Source organism: Plecotus auritus, assembly GCF_963455305.1.
Source record: "Plecotus auritus genome assembly, chromosome: 6".
NCBI classification, from domain to species: domain Eukaryota; kingdom Metazoa; phylum Chordata; class Mammalia; order Chiroptera; family Vespertilionidae; genus Plecotus; species Plecotus auritus.
The window spans coordinates 99,272,548-99,285,798 of record NC_137773.1 but is presented as its reverse complement, the minus strand read 5'-3'; positions in this window follow the sequence as shown (position 1 = coordinate 99,285,798).

The window sequence follows — 13,251 nt, the reverse complement described above, 5'->3', positions numbered from 1 at the left end:
GTATTTTGGTAACTGTTTTATCCTGCCTTTGTTTTGGCTGCTGGGAAACCAGAGTCGCACTTTGGAGCTGTCCATGGCAATAGCCCAGATCTTATGTCTGCATCTGATGGCCTATCAGTTCATCTTGCCCTCTACTTTTACTCCCATATTTTCCTCTCTTAGTCTTCTCAACCCAATAACTCCCTTGAATATTTATTCCATTCTTTTATATTGTGGGAATTTTATAAACAGCCTCAAATACATATAGTAAGAGGCAAGGGTAGATAGACAGATAGACAGACAGACTCACTCCTCTAGCAGTGCTGGGGTTCGCCTTGCCCAAATGTCATGACCTAAACAGGGATTCAGCTGCTCACGCTCAGCCATCAGTTCTGGTTGTCTCTTTACTGCTTCACGTAGTCATGTAGGTGCAAGGGAAGAATGCTTGTTTTCAGGCTGAAGTCCTGCCTTACTCCACAAACCTCCAGTGGGCTCGGTGAGGTTGGTGGGGGAAAAGAGCACCTCTTTAAGGGATTGAATGAGTGATGAGACCTGGAGTCCTTTTCCCATCTCTTCCCATCAGTACGACCTGCTTGATGGCTTCCTCTTCATCATAACAGCCAGAGACCCTCCTCTGAAAGTGGGTTTTAAATTCACAAATGAAAGGAAGAAAGCCTCCCCCTTCCTATGTTCACTCTAGCTAGCCTAGGACTCTGTCAAGGAACAGTTTTCTAAGACTCCTTCACTCTCCTCCCTGCTTCCCTGCCAGTCCATAGACAATGCAGGATGTCTATGTTTAGGAACATTTGGCTTCCAGGGCTGTGGATGAGGCCAGGTGGGCTCACATCAGGGCTTCCTAGTTGTCCAAGAAAACCACGAAGATCTGACAACTTGCATGTGCTCTTTCTAGTGTCCACACTTCATGTCTTCCCCTGTGGAATGGAGATAATAAAATGTTAACTTCCTCACAGGGTTACAGGTGGCCTGAACTCTCCCCTGTGATCCTTACAAGTGAGGATTAAATTAGATAATGAAAGTAAAATTACTGTGTAAGCTATTAAGTGTTACATAGATGCTGATTGAAGTTATTATATTATCATCATCCCCAAACACACCCATTTCTTTTCCACTTTGGGGTCTTAGCTCTGCAGGGCCTCACTCTCCTGGTCTCATGACCCCAAATTCTCTCTCCCCACAACCTGTCCGTGGAGTGTTTAATTCTCTTACATTTCATTTCTTAACATTGATTTTAGAGAGGAAGGGAGAGAGAGAGGGAGAGGAAACATCGACGTAAGAGATTGCCTCCATATGTACCCTGACCAGAGATCAAACTCACTACCTGGGTATGTGGCCTTGACCAGGAATTGAACCCAAGACCCTTCGGTGCATGGCATGACACTCCAACCAACTGAACCACACTGGCCAGGGCCCATTTCATTTTTGTTTTGTAAGGCCTTAAAGAAGTAAACTAGTGATTTTCAAACTATAGTTCACATAAGGCACCCCAAAGGAGCATGTAAGAATACAGATTCCTAAATCTTAATCCATTTTTTAACAGGCATCTCAGGTGATTCAGATGCCAGTGGTCCGACCCCTAAGTCCCTTACTGGGAGAGGACAAGATCCCATAGGGAGGAAATATACTATATCTGTGTATAGTTTACTGGGGCTGACATGAGAATGTACCACAGACTGGGTGACAAACAATAGACATTTCTGGAGGCTGGAAGCCCAAGATCAAAGTGTGGGCAGGGATGGTTCCTTCTGAGGGCCTTGAGGGGCGGGTCTGTTCCAAGCCTTTCTCTTTGAATTGCAGATGGCCACTTTCTTCCTGGTCTTCACATTACTTCCCTCTGTACATATGTCTGTGTCCAAATCCCCATTTTTTTTTTTATAAGGACACGAACCACAGTGGATTAGGGACTACTCTCATGACCTCATTTTTAACTTAATTCCCTCTTTAAGGACCTTAACTTCAAATATGGTTACACTCTGAGTTCTTGGGAGTTAGGACTTTAACATATGAATTGGGGGGGAGGGGTAACACAATTCAGACCATTGTAGACACCTGAGGCAATATTTCTTACAAACTTGGGGACAAAGGAATAGGACTGGTGCATCCATTAGAATTGAATTTGGCTGAAAGTAACCAAAAACAATAGCAGTAACTCAACCAAATAGAGACTATTGTCTCACCTGACAAGAAAACCAGGATGGCCCTCCAGGACTGGTTCAGCAGCTCCATGTAGGAGCCTGGCACCCTCCGTTGGGCCGCCCTGCCATTTTCCTCATGTGGCTTTCTTCGAATGCCACAACAGAAATACTACATCCATGGGTGACTCTTGTCTTCTTTTCAGGAGAAAAGGGTAAGAGTGAGGACAAAGGTATGTGTCCATTGAGCCAGCCATTGCATATATGTGTGTACATATATGTGTACATGAACATATGTAATACAATAGCCTTTCTGCAAATGCCGCTGGGAGAGTTCACTTCTCATTGGCAAAAACTAGTTCTCGTGTCAGGAAAATCAATAAGGGAGGGATATAAGGGAGACAAGGTCAAATGTTCAAACTCAGGATAAAGCAAACAAACAAAGCAATACTAGGAAGCAAAAGAAAGAGGATGGGGTCCCAGGCAAGGGGTGTAATCAGCAGCACTAATGGTGACTGGCGCTTGGCATTGGGGGTGTGGGAGCTGTTCCTGTGGAATCTAGTTCAGGGCCAGGACTCTCCTTAGTATGGGGCTGGACTCCCGTTCAGAGGAAGGAGCAGCTAGCATGCTTTGCCAGAATGTAGTTGCCAATGCCAGCTCCAACCTGCTTCACGAATTATCCTAGAGTTTACCCTCACCTTGACTCCAGATGTGCATGTGTGGGAAACACACCATCAGTGCCCTGGTTTCTCCAGGGTTAGTCTATGGAGTTGCTGCTCCTTAGGGGATGGTGTCAGACAGGAAGAGGCAAAGACGCCCACTCGCAGACAGACTCTTTCCTACTGTGCTCCAGGCTGAGATGTGGGAAAAATTATAATTTGACAGGTTTCTTTCTCAAAATATCCTATGAGGACTCTGTGATGCACAGCCTCCTCCTCAGGACCCATGGCAGCTACTGCTGGTGTCCCCGTGATGTCTGGGCGGGAACAGCATGTGAGCACAGCGATGAGCTGACTCAGCCGAGGCTTCTTGGAGGTGGCACCAGGAGCTGAGATTACCTGTCCTTCTCAGGGGTCCCTTCTCTTCAGGTTGCGGGCCCAGGATCCCAACCACCCACAGGAAGACTTTCACCTCGGCTCTAAACATGCATCTTTCAGTTCACCCGCCAACTCCTTGAAAGAACCAAAGGAAGGTGGGAAGATGCTGGTCAGCATGCCATTCCCTCACTGGGGCTCCAAGTCCCATGAGACTGGGCCCTGACCTGGGTGTGGTCATTGCTAGCACAGCAGCCTTATCAACCAGGCGGGTCCTGTGATGTGAGCTTCAAGGGCAGCATATGAGCTTGTGGCAAATGCTTATGTACAAACATTATTCATATGAACAGACAGAGCGCTGGTCAGTGGAGAGAGCTAGGAAGTCTGAGCTCTTCAGCCCACCTGTGAGAGACCCCATGCCAGTTACTTCTTTTCTCTGGATTGATCTCCATGCTCCCTTCAAGGTCCTGGACACTTTTCTTTTTTTCCTTACTAGATATCAGCCCCACATCCCTTCTTGGGCAATTCCAGCTAGAAGTAGGGCGTGGAGGAGGGATGCACAGTGGGCTAATACAGGCCACCAGGTTGGACATGCTATGTGAGCTCAGGAATGATTCGGGTAACAGGTACACAGGAGTCTCCAATAAAAGGTGATGGGTACCAATCAAAGGGCATCACAAGGCTCCTGGGGTGAGACTGGAGGCCCCTCTGCAAAGAGTGGAACCCCATCCCTCCGGCTAACCTCCAGCTTTGGAGTGTCAGCACTTAGGGTGGTGGGAGGTGCTGGAACATTGCGGGGAGGGACAGTGGGCCCAGCCCCTGGGTCTGGAAGGATGTCAGACACTGTGCACCACCAGGTGGGGGAACCACATCAGGGTGAAAGGAACTGCCTCCTTCTCAGGGTTTCTTAGAAACCTCAAAGGCTCAGATGTGAGTCAGGGGTCTCCACTGCAGATGCCTCTAGGGACCAGGCAAGAAACAAAATGAATAAGAAAACCAGGCTTGCCCTAACCAATTTAGCTCAGTGGATAGAGTGCCCGCCTGCGGACTGAAGGGTCCCAGGTTTGATTCTGGTCAAGGGCATGTACCTTGGTTGCAGGAAGATCCACAGTAGGGGGTGTGCAGGAGGCAGTTGATTGATGTTTCTCTCTCATCGATGTTTCTAACTCTCTATCCCTCTCTCTTCCTCTCTGTAAAAAAATCAATGAAATATATTTTTTAAAAAAGAAAGAAAGAAAGCCAGGCTTAAGAAAAATCTTTCAGAGCACTCTTTTTGGAAAATAAGCAGAAACATAGCTTTATTTGCTTCAAGAAATATATTCTTCCCCTTTATTGAAATACTTGGTCTCTAGGTCTATTTTTGTTTTCCTACTTTTAATAGATTTTGTGGTACAGAAGTATGTTTATTCCTCATAAGAAAAACAAGAGCATATGTGTGATTTTTTAAAATGGCAAATCATGTTGGGTCTCCATGTAGATGTGGTGAGGACCATGGAAAATTGCAGAATGTGTACCCTGACATGTTTCGAGGGAGGTGACCGCTACTTCCCCAAACCCTAAATTGCTGTCATGTTGCATGTCAACTCAGTGCCATCAGAAGTTCAGACTTCTGGAAAGAAATCAAAATCTAGATTCTAGACTTTGTATGATGAAATATCCAAATAGCTAAATATTGGCTTAAAAAATAAAACCCAAGGTTGTGGGTTAGATTCCCCAGTCACGGTACATACAAGAAGCAACCAATGAATGCATAAATAAGTGGAACAACAAATCCATGTTTCTCCCTCCCTCCCTCCTTCCTTCCCTCTGCCTCTCCCTCTCCCTTCCTCTCTCACTAAAAAAAAATCAATCAAAAAATAAAATAAAAAATCCCTGAAACCCAAATAAATTGCATCAGAAGGTTGTGACTTCTGCTGCTGGTGGAGGCACTGGCACCTGCTTTGAGGAACAGAACTGGGGAATGACCAGCGTGGGAACTGTCACTGATTGGTCCTAAAATGACAGATCATATAAAATATCTGGATCCTATGGCATCCATCACTTAATATATTCAAAAAGCATGGCTTTCTGCAGGCACCCCTCACACATTCCACTTCGCTAGGCAGTATCGATGGGTGCCGACAGATATCAGTGGCCTGGGGTCCACTAGAATTTCCCAAGTGTGTGTAAGGCTTGGGTGGGAAGAAGTAAAAAAAATTGACACAAGGCTAAATTTCTCCATTTTCCAATATACTCTGCATGCCATGCCCTTGGGAATCAATGCTCATGAATTCATTAAGTCTCAGAGACTGAGATATTTGCCAGGATACAAAACGCAATCAGCTTCAACCAGAACATAAATTGCAACGAAGAAAAACTTTTGTAATTTAATTTTCCGGTGAATATAAAGAGGACCTACGTGACTGTGGCTTCAATGCACTAATAATCGGATGCAGATGAGATGGGAACGCATCCACACTTGGGAGGTGAGTGGGTGGCCCACAGCTTGCGGGCTGGAAGAAAGGACACCCCTGTCCATTCCGTATCTATGGCAAAGCCAATAAAAGCAAAGTGAACTAAGTGCCTTGGCTATTAATTACTGATTTAATATTAAAATACAGATTTCCCACAGCTGAGATCCAGCCTGGTGCATTTAACAGAAAGAGACTGTGTGTGTGTGTGTGTGTGTGTGTGTGTGTGTGTGTGTGCGCGCACTGCGGCTTATGTGGCATCCAGCCACCTTTGCAAGCAGCTGAGCAAACTCTTCTCTGCTGGCTCAGCCTGTGTCTACATGGGCAACCCAGCTTGCTCACTTATTTATATTGAAGGCTCATTAGATCAGTCAAACAACTCTGTTCACCTTCCCCCTCAAGCAACTGAATTGAATAGATAAATTAAATATGTATTTTTACTCAATGTAAGGTTATCCATTCCTTCTCTTAAGAACTATTTTTGAATTTGCCTTCAGGAGAACACAATACCATGAGGTCCTTTGAGGCTCCGCTGGGTGCCCCATGTGCCTGACAGGTCATGCCAAGGAGCTGAAGCTTCAGAACAGTGCTTCCTGCCCTGCCCTGCTCTGACAGCTCTGACTCTGGGCTCCACGCTTCTGGGGTAGGAGCAGAAAGATCCATGTCACAGGAACAGAAGAGTGGCAGAAGTCTTTAGGGCCATCCTCTCATTCTATGACTCAAGAACTGGGGCCCAGAGGGAGAGAGAGAGATGCCCAACATCATCTTCGCAGGCCCAGGACTTCTATTTCATTTTCAATGTCATCGCAAAGGTCCTGTCCCTGCCATGCTCCACCTGGGCTCTTTAGGGATGAGTCCTCTGTAAGTCATGTTTGGGCTTCGGCCCTTTTTGGTCTCCCCTAGTCTTTGGAGAACCTAAGTGTCTACATTTTATTACCAGCAGTTATCCATGAGAGCTGCCTTCCCAGCAGCTACTCAGGATGCAGAGCCCTTGGAAAGTGTGAGGGGTGGGTTCCATCCCACCGCGAGACTCGGTGAGGTGATGGGGAAGCACCTGGAGTCTTCTAGAGGAGAAGGAGTTGGCTGGCTGTTGCTGAAGAAAATAACTGTTTTCTCTGTTTTCTGCACCTCTGTCCAGTAAGTCCTCCTGTGTCCCTCAGAGCTCCACCACCCATCCCTTGGACACCTCAGCTCCCCTTGTTTCTGGAAGATCCAGGTGCTTTCTTCTTTGCAAAGAAAACCACTAGCTTAATACATCAGGAATCTAGCAGCAGGAAGAGAATCCTATATAATAAAGAGCTAATATGCTAATTAGACTGAACAGCAGAACGACTGTCCGGATGACCTTCCGGACGAAGCCAGGGCTGTGAGGGCCAAGCCCCTTGCACAAATTTCGTGTATCAGGCCTCTAATATACATATAGTAGCAAAAGTAGGTTTACAGTTGTGAGTACACAAAACACATAGTTAATAAAGCTATTATAATGCAATAATCATAACCTGAATGTCTTTTTCCATACAAACAACTGTAAAGCTACCTTTGCCTACCCTTGTGTGTGTGTGTATTTCCCCCACCTTGAGGGACATTAATGTACCTGGCCCCATCAGAATATTCATATATATGTGTGTGTGTGTGTGTGTGTGTGTGTGTAATAAGATACAGGCACTAGCATCAGACCTGGTTTGAGTCTAGCTACTGCAAGTACTAGTTGTAGGACCTCAGGCAAGTTACCTAGTAGGTGTGTGTCTGTTTCCTAATCCATAAAATTGGAAATAATAATATTCTTTGTTGCTGTAAAGATTAAATGAGATAATGCATCTAATCACTACGTTGTACACCTGAAACTAATGTAATATTGTATGTCAACTGTAATTGAAAGAAAAATAAATGGAATAAAAATATAACAACAACAAAAAAATAAAGACACAACTTCAGTGAAATAAAATGAGATGATGCATGTAAAATACTTAGAATACTGCCTGGCACATTGTAAGTATTCCGTAAACATTCATTGCTAATGTTATTGGTGTACTGTCCCCTCCAGAGCATCTTATTTTAAAAAGTGACATGACTATGATAGGGCAATGCTTAAACCACTAAACTTGAGTGCTTGGATACCCAGCACCATCAGGAGGCATTTCCTTTTTAGGAGAGACCTATTGAAGCACCCCCAAAGTCCTCTCACACTGGACCCTGGCCTCTTCACCCAGGCATAAAGCCAGGCCAGTGCCACAGTGCCATAGGCCACAGTTTGGCTATCCTTATGAATCACAAACAAAGGCACCTAAGAGAGGTGGGGGGGGGTGGACCGCAGGTGGGGGGAGAAACCAGAGGGGCAGACAGATTGGCTGGGAAGGAGGGATGAATCTGGAAGTTGCCAAAGTCTTCATGCTCCTGGAAGCCCGCCCCCGCCCCCTCCCCGCCCCCCCGCAACCTCCCCAGACTTTTCCAGCTCTAAGCAGTTCTATTTTTCAGCTTTAGCTTTGGCTTGACATTTGAAGGATGAGCTATTGAGGATACTAAATTAATAACGGTTATAGAGTATATTTGAGAAGATCATAAAAAAATCAGTAATGTCATCATGTCAAGCAAAGTTTCTGATGGGTTTTTTTTAATTATGCATGTCTTTCATTCTTTTCCACTCCAACATTGATCCGGAGCTTTCAGAGGGACATTCATCTACCTGACCACATCAGAATCCTTCATTATTCACGTGCAGCAATGTATCTAATTCTACAGAGAGTCCCCGTGGACTTGCCATCGTGGAAGTGGAATTTGGCAGCTCAGCTCCAGTCCCTCTCCTTGGTGATGCACAGCCATCCCCCCAATCTCCACTTTGCTTTGAATCACACAGATGCTTAGGCTTAGAATTAAGGGGAGTATAATTTGTCCCAGTGTGACAAGGGGGTGAAAACTTGCAGGTGATAGCTCCCCTTGGGCCAGGACAAGAAAGGGCTGATGGGAGTATACTGACCTTAGTGGGTGTGAGGCCTCATTGCAGGACCCTGGAGCTGGGGTCCTACCAAGTCATTAAACTTGACTTGAGCTTGTGCCCTGGTAAAATGAGCTCTGCAGCTGGTTCACTGAGCTGTGTGTGGAGGATGATCACTTCAAGTCACAAAACCCCGTTTAAGGAGCTGCAGAGCTGGGAAAGTGCAGAGAAGAAAACCAATGCTGGTGGTGTCAGTCATAGAATGAGACTGACTCACTCTTGGCTGGGGAGCCCAGTGAGGAAAAGTGAGTGGTAAATGCTTCCTAGTGCTGAGAAGGGCTGACTCAGTTGCCAAGTTTCATGGCATAAGGAAAAAAGAGCCACAATGTTGTTGCTTTGAATGCAGCCTTCAGGGGGGCAACTGCTGATCATTCTCAAGTGGATGGAGAGGGAGGCTGGAGTGGACCAGTTCAAGCTGGCAGCATGAGTAGCTCCCACACCCTCCTCCTTGCCCTTCCTTTCTTTCCACAGGCAGGAAAAGCAAGGTCTCACAATTTGTTCCTCTCTGCCTCTCAATTACTCTCCCCTGTTTTGATTCCTCCCTATCTCTTCCCCTTTTCTTTCCCTCCCCAGTTCCTCTCTTGCCCCTTTTCTCTCTCCCTCCAGCCCAGGTACAGTCTGTGACATTGTATTCAAGTCACTGGTGATATTTCTAACTTCATACTTTAGGGAGTGGGAGTCACTGCTGTGTGGTCCAATTGGGAGACTAGGGCTGGGGGGCAACCTGCATGCACATTGCAGGCACCTGACTCACCAGGGTGCCTGCCTGAAATGATGTTTGCCTAAAACCCCAAGGGTCTCTCATAAGAAATGATCTGGATGTTTGGGGAAATTTCAGTTAACTCTACAATAGTTGGGTTTGGATTCTTCGACGGGGGCGGGGGCAGAAGGGAGGTTGTTCTACCAGAGTGCCCTCTTCATAGGCAGTGAACTGACAATAAGCAAAGCAATGGTTGGAACCCCAGGGCCCTACCTGGGACATGAGTCAACTCACTGGAAAGAGGGAGGGTGAGATTGATGCTTTTGGTGGGAGTGGTATCATGAGGAGCCACTCAAATGTTCTCACTTAAGCCTGGAGCCAGCTCACCCCTAGTTCCTAAAATAGATAATATATTTTTGTAAATAAAATGAATGCATGAAAGTCTTCCTTGAATGAAAGAATTAAAACAGTGGGCACTTATAAGACCTGCGAAGACCAGACCATCCAGGCTTAAGAGCATTGCAGCACTGAGCAGGAGGGGTGGCACAGGGCAGTGAGATGCCAAAGCCAAGTGCATATCAACCTCCATTAGGAGGAGAAACTCACAACACTAGCTGAAGTTCCAATCCCACCCAGGGAGCCTCTGAAAATACTGCCCCCTGTAACCCATCCTGGGGAATGTGATTGAATTGATCTGGGTGTGGCCTGGACTGTGGATATTTTAAGAGGTCACCAGATGATTCTCTGTGCAGACAAATGTGGGAAACATCAGTTTAGGAGGCAACAAAAGAAAACTAATTGAAAGGTAATGGTAGGATGTTTAATTGAGTTACCTGTGAAAAATCTACTTTCTCAAGAAAGTGAGAGGCACCACAAAGGGCTCAACTGCTTTGCCCCAAATATTGCTACGGTGACACCTTGGGCAAGATTCTTAAGCCAATGCCTGTGCTCTCTCCAGCCTGAGCTGCTTCCCACACCATGCTGCCATCCCCGCCCCTCATCTACAAATGATGGAGTTGGACCCCATGCCAACCAAGGCCCCCTTGAACCAGGGATGGAGCTCCTATATTTTCCCTCTCCATTGGATGAACTCTAGATTCAGATGACCTAAGCCTGTGTCCAGGGTCTCACGCCCTGGAGTGTGTACTTGGGCTCCTACCCACAGACCACTGGCCCAGCGTGCTTCTGCCCAATCTGGCTGTATCTGGCAGTCCCAGCTAATTACACCCACCTAGCCAAGACCTGCAGCAGTTTTGCAAGCCAGCAGGCTCCATCTGCCTGTGGGACTGGTAGATGGAAAACTTGCACCAGTAAGCAGCTCCTCCCAGCTCGATCACCTGTGTTCCTTCTCCCATGGGAGGAATAATGGAAGAAATAAACCCCTGCAAGCAGGTCTATGAGACTTAGCCAGCACCCTTACAAAGCCACAGAAAATGTCCAGGCCTCTCAGCCATTAAAGAGCACTGGACTATGAGTTGGGATGCTGGTGCTTGACACTGCCTTTGCCATTGATCTGTAATGTGTCCTTGAGAAAATACCTGTCCTTGTATATAATTGATCAATAAAGGGGGGGAAAGCTGGACTAGAAATTATAGGTTATCTATAGACACTTATGAGCCTGTGATTCTAGGAGACTACAAGGCTATTTTTTTATATCACGTCAAAAATTATCCATAGGAGACGAGGTTTCTGCAAATTCCACTCCCAGCCCTTCAGTGAGGAACTCAAGTGGTGGTAGAGCCCAGTTTAGATGCCTCCTCCTTGTAGGAATCTCTGAAGAAGGCTTGCACCCCATCCTCCCTACCCTTCACTCCCGGTTAGAAGCAATCTTCTCCGGGTTCTACTGATGATGCTGCCCTCCTCATTGGAGTTCATGGGAGGAAAGACTCCATATGCTTCTTCACCCGTATCGTATCTCCACTGCCTGGCATGGGTGTGACCTCAGTAGTTACCCACTAAGCCGGCGTTGAGTGGAAGAATGCAAATGAATGAATAAATGAATGATAATATAGTTCCATGTGCTGGAGCAAGTAGAAAGAGAAGCCATGTGGTGGTAAAAAAACTTTTCCTAATGTCCAAAATGACACGACAGTGGCGGCCCCGAGGGTAAAACTACTCTAAGTAAATTTGTAGCAGATGTTCCATTCCTGCCCTCAATTGCTGACAGCCCTTCTCCCATTTGAGACAACAGTGTCTTTTGGGTGGAAAAAGGCTCTCTCCTATCCCCTGGGGAGCCAGTCAGATAGCCCCTCAGGCAGCAGCCGGCTTTGAAGCATCATGTTCAGGGCCAGGGTGAGGGTGCAGAGCCCAGGAGCCTGGCACACATGCTGACTCTCAGTGCCTCCTTAATGCATGCACCCTTAGCCCCTTGCTTGCCTCACCTGGTGCAGGCCCTCTACAGGTTCATAAAGAGCACACTGGACCTGGGACCAGATGAACTTGGTGCAAGTGGAGGTTTCACCCATTAGCAGCCAAGTGGCCTTGAGCTGGTCACTCTGTCTCTCTGGCTGTCCTTTACCTCATCTGTAAAATGAGGATGACACTATCCCAAAGGATTGTTAAGAGGAATAGTGAGCAGTGTTTTAAATGTGACAGTATAAATGTGTCAGCCTAGAGCGGTGCATGTCACACAAGGCACAACGCAGTTGACAAATGCTGCTTGAATCTGATTATTAGTTACATCATATGCACTGTGTCCCTCTTTACAGCCTCCATGCCCCCAGCTAATACAAAAGGAGCGGGCACTGAGCTGGGTGGCAGGTGAAGGATGGAGTGGAAGGGTCGCTGTTCAAGGTGCTGGCTGGGCAGGACACGTTAGCACTCCCTGTGCCCAGCCAGGATTATTGCTGAGAGCCAACACTTCTTGCCAGAAGAGCTGCCACCTTTCTTGCTTCCCTGCTAGTCTGAATTTCTGGCAGGAAGCCCCTGCCCTACCCACTTGGCTAAATCTCTGATTCCATAATGGCCCAGAGCTCTATGCCTTCCATTAGCAGCAGAGGGGGAAACACCTGTAGGGTGGCAGTTTCCATTCCACTGGGACACAAACCTCAAGATCTGCCAGGGAAGAACTCAATTTCCTTATTCATAAAATGATAATAGTGTAATAAAGCTCCCACCTGGTATGTAGTTGGGGTGTGGTGCATATTTATGGAATGAATGAATGAATAAATAAATGAATGGCTTCCAGGTCTGTTGAGAGGATAACATTCTAGGTGAAGCTGTAGACAGGTGACTTGTCTCTCAGTCTAGTATAGAACTGAAAAGCTAAGCGGGTCCTCCTGAGGGAGCTGTTTGTGTGGAGAGAGGATACTGTGGGTAGAAGGGGAGACTTCTGCAAGGGCTACCTTCTGGAGAGAGCAGCCAAGTGGTAAAGCACCTCTCTCAGCCTTTCATAGCCTCTCCAGCCAGTCCCCAACTCCAGCTGTCACTTTCTGCCAGCTTATGCAATCCCAGGGGAAAGGTTGTTTCCATGGCAACACTCCATCCCCTGGAAGTCACCTTCTCTCCCCCATGAAACATGGAGTGGAGAGACAATAGCTTTTTGTTCTCTGTCTCCCAGGAGGCAGCTGGGTGGTAGGGGAAGGAGAGAGAAGGGACTCAGAGTGGAGGCATTGCTTTGTGTGTGGATGCCCTGATTCTGCCTGGCAGGAGGCACAGCCAGCGTGTCCCTGACTCCTGCTCAGTTCCGGTGAGCCTGGGTCTGAAGACAGTCATGGAGACTGTCTTCTCCATCTTCCACTCAAATGCCAGCTGCCATGGGGGATAAAATGTCACCTTCATCTCATCTATTTGGTCTCATTCCAAATGTCACTTCTCTTGACAGCACCTCACCTGCAAACTAGGTGAGGGGCTCTGGGGTGCTTCATAGCTCTGGGCAGCACCCCTTCAGTGATGGGATGGGTAAGAGGCTGCCACACTCTTTGGCTGTTCCTTAAGACTCTAATCA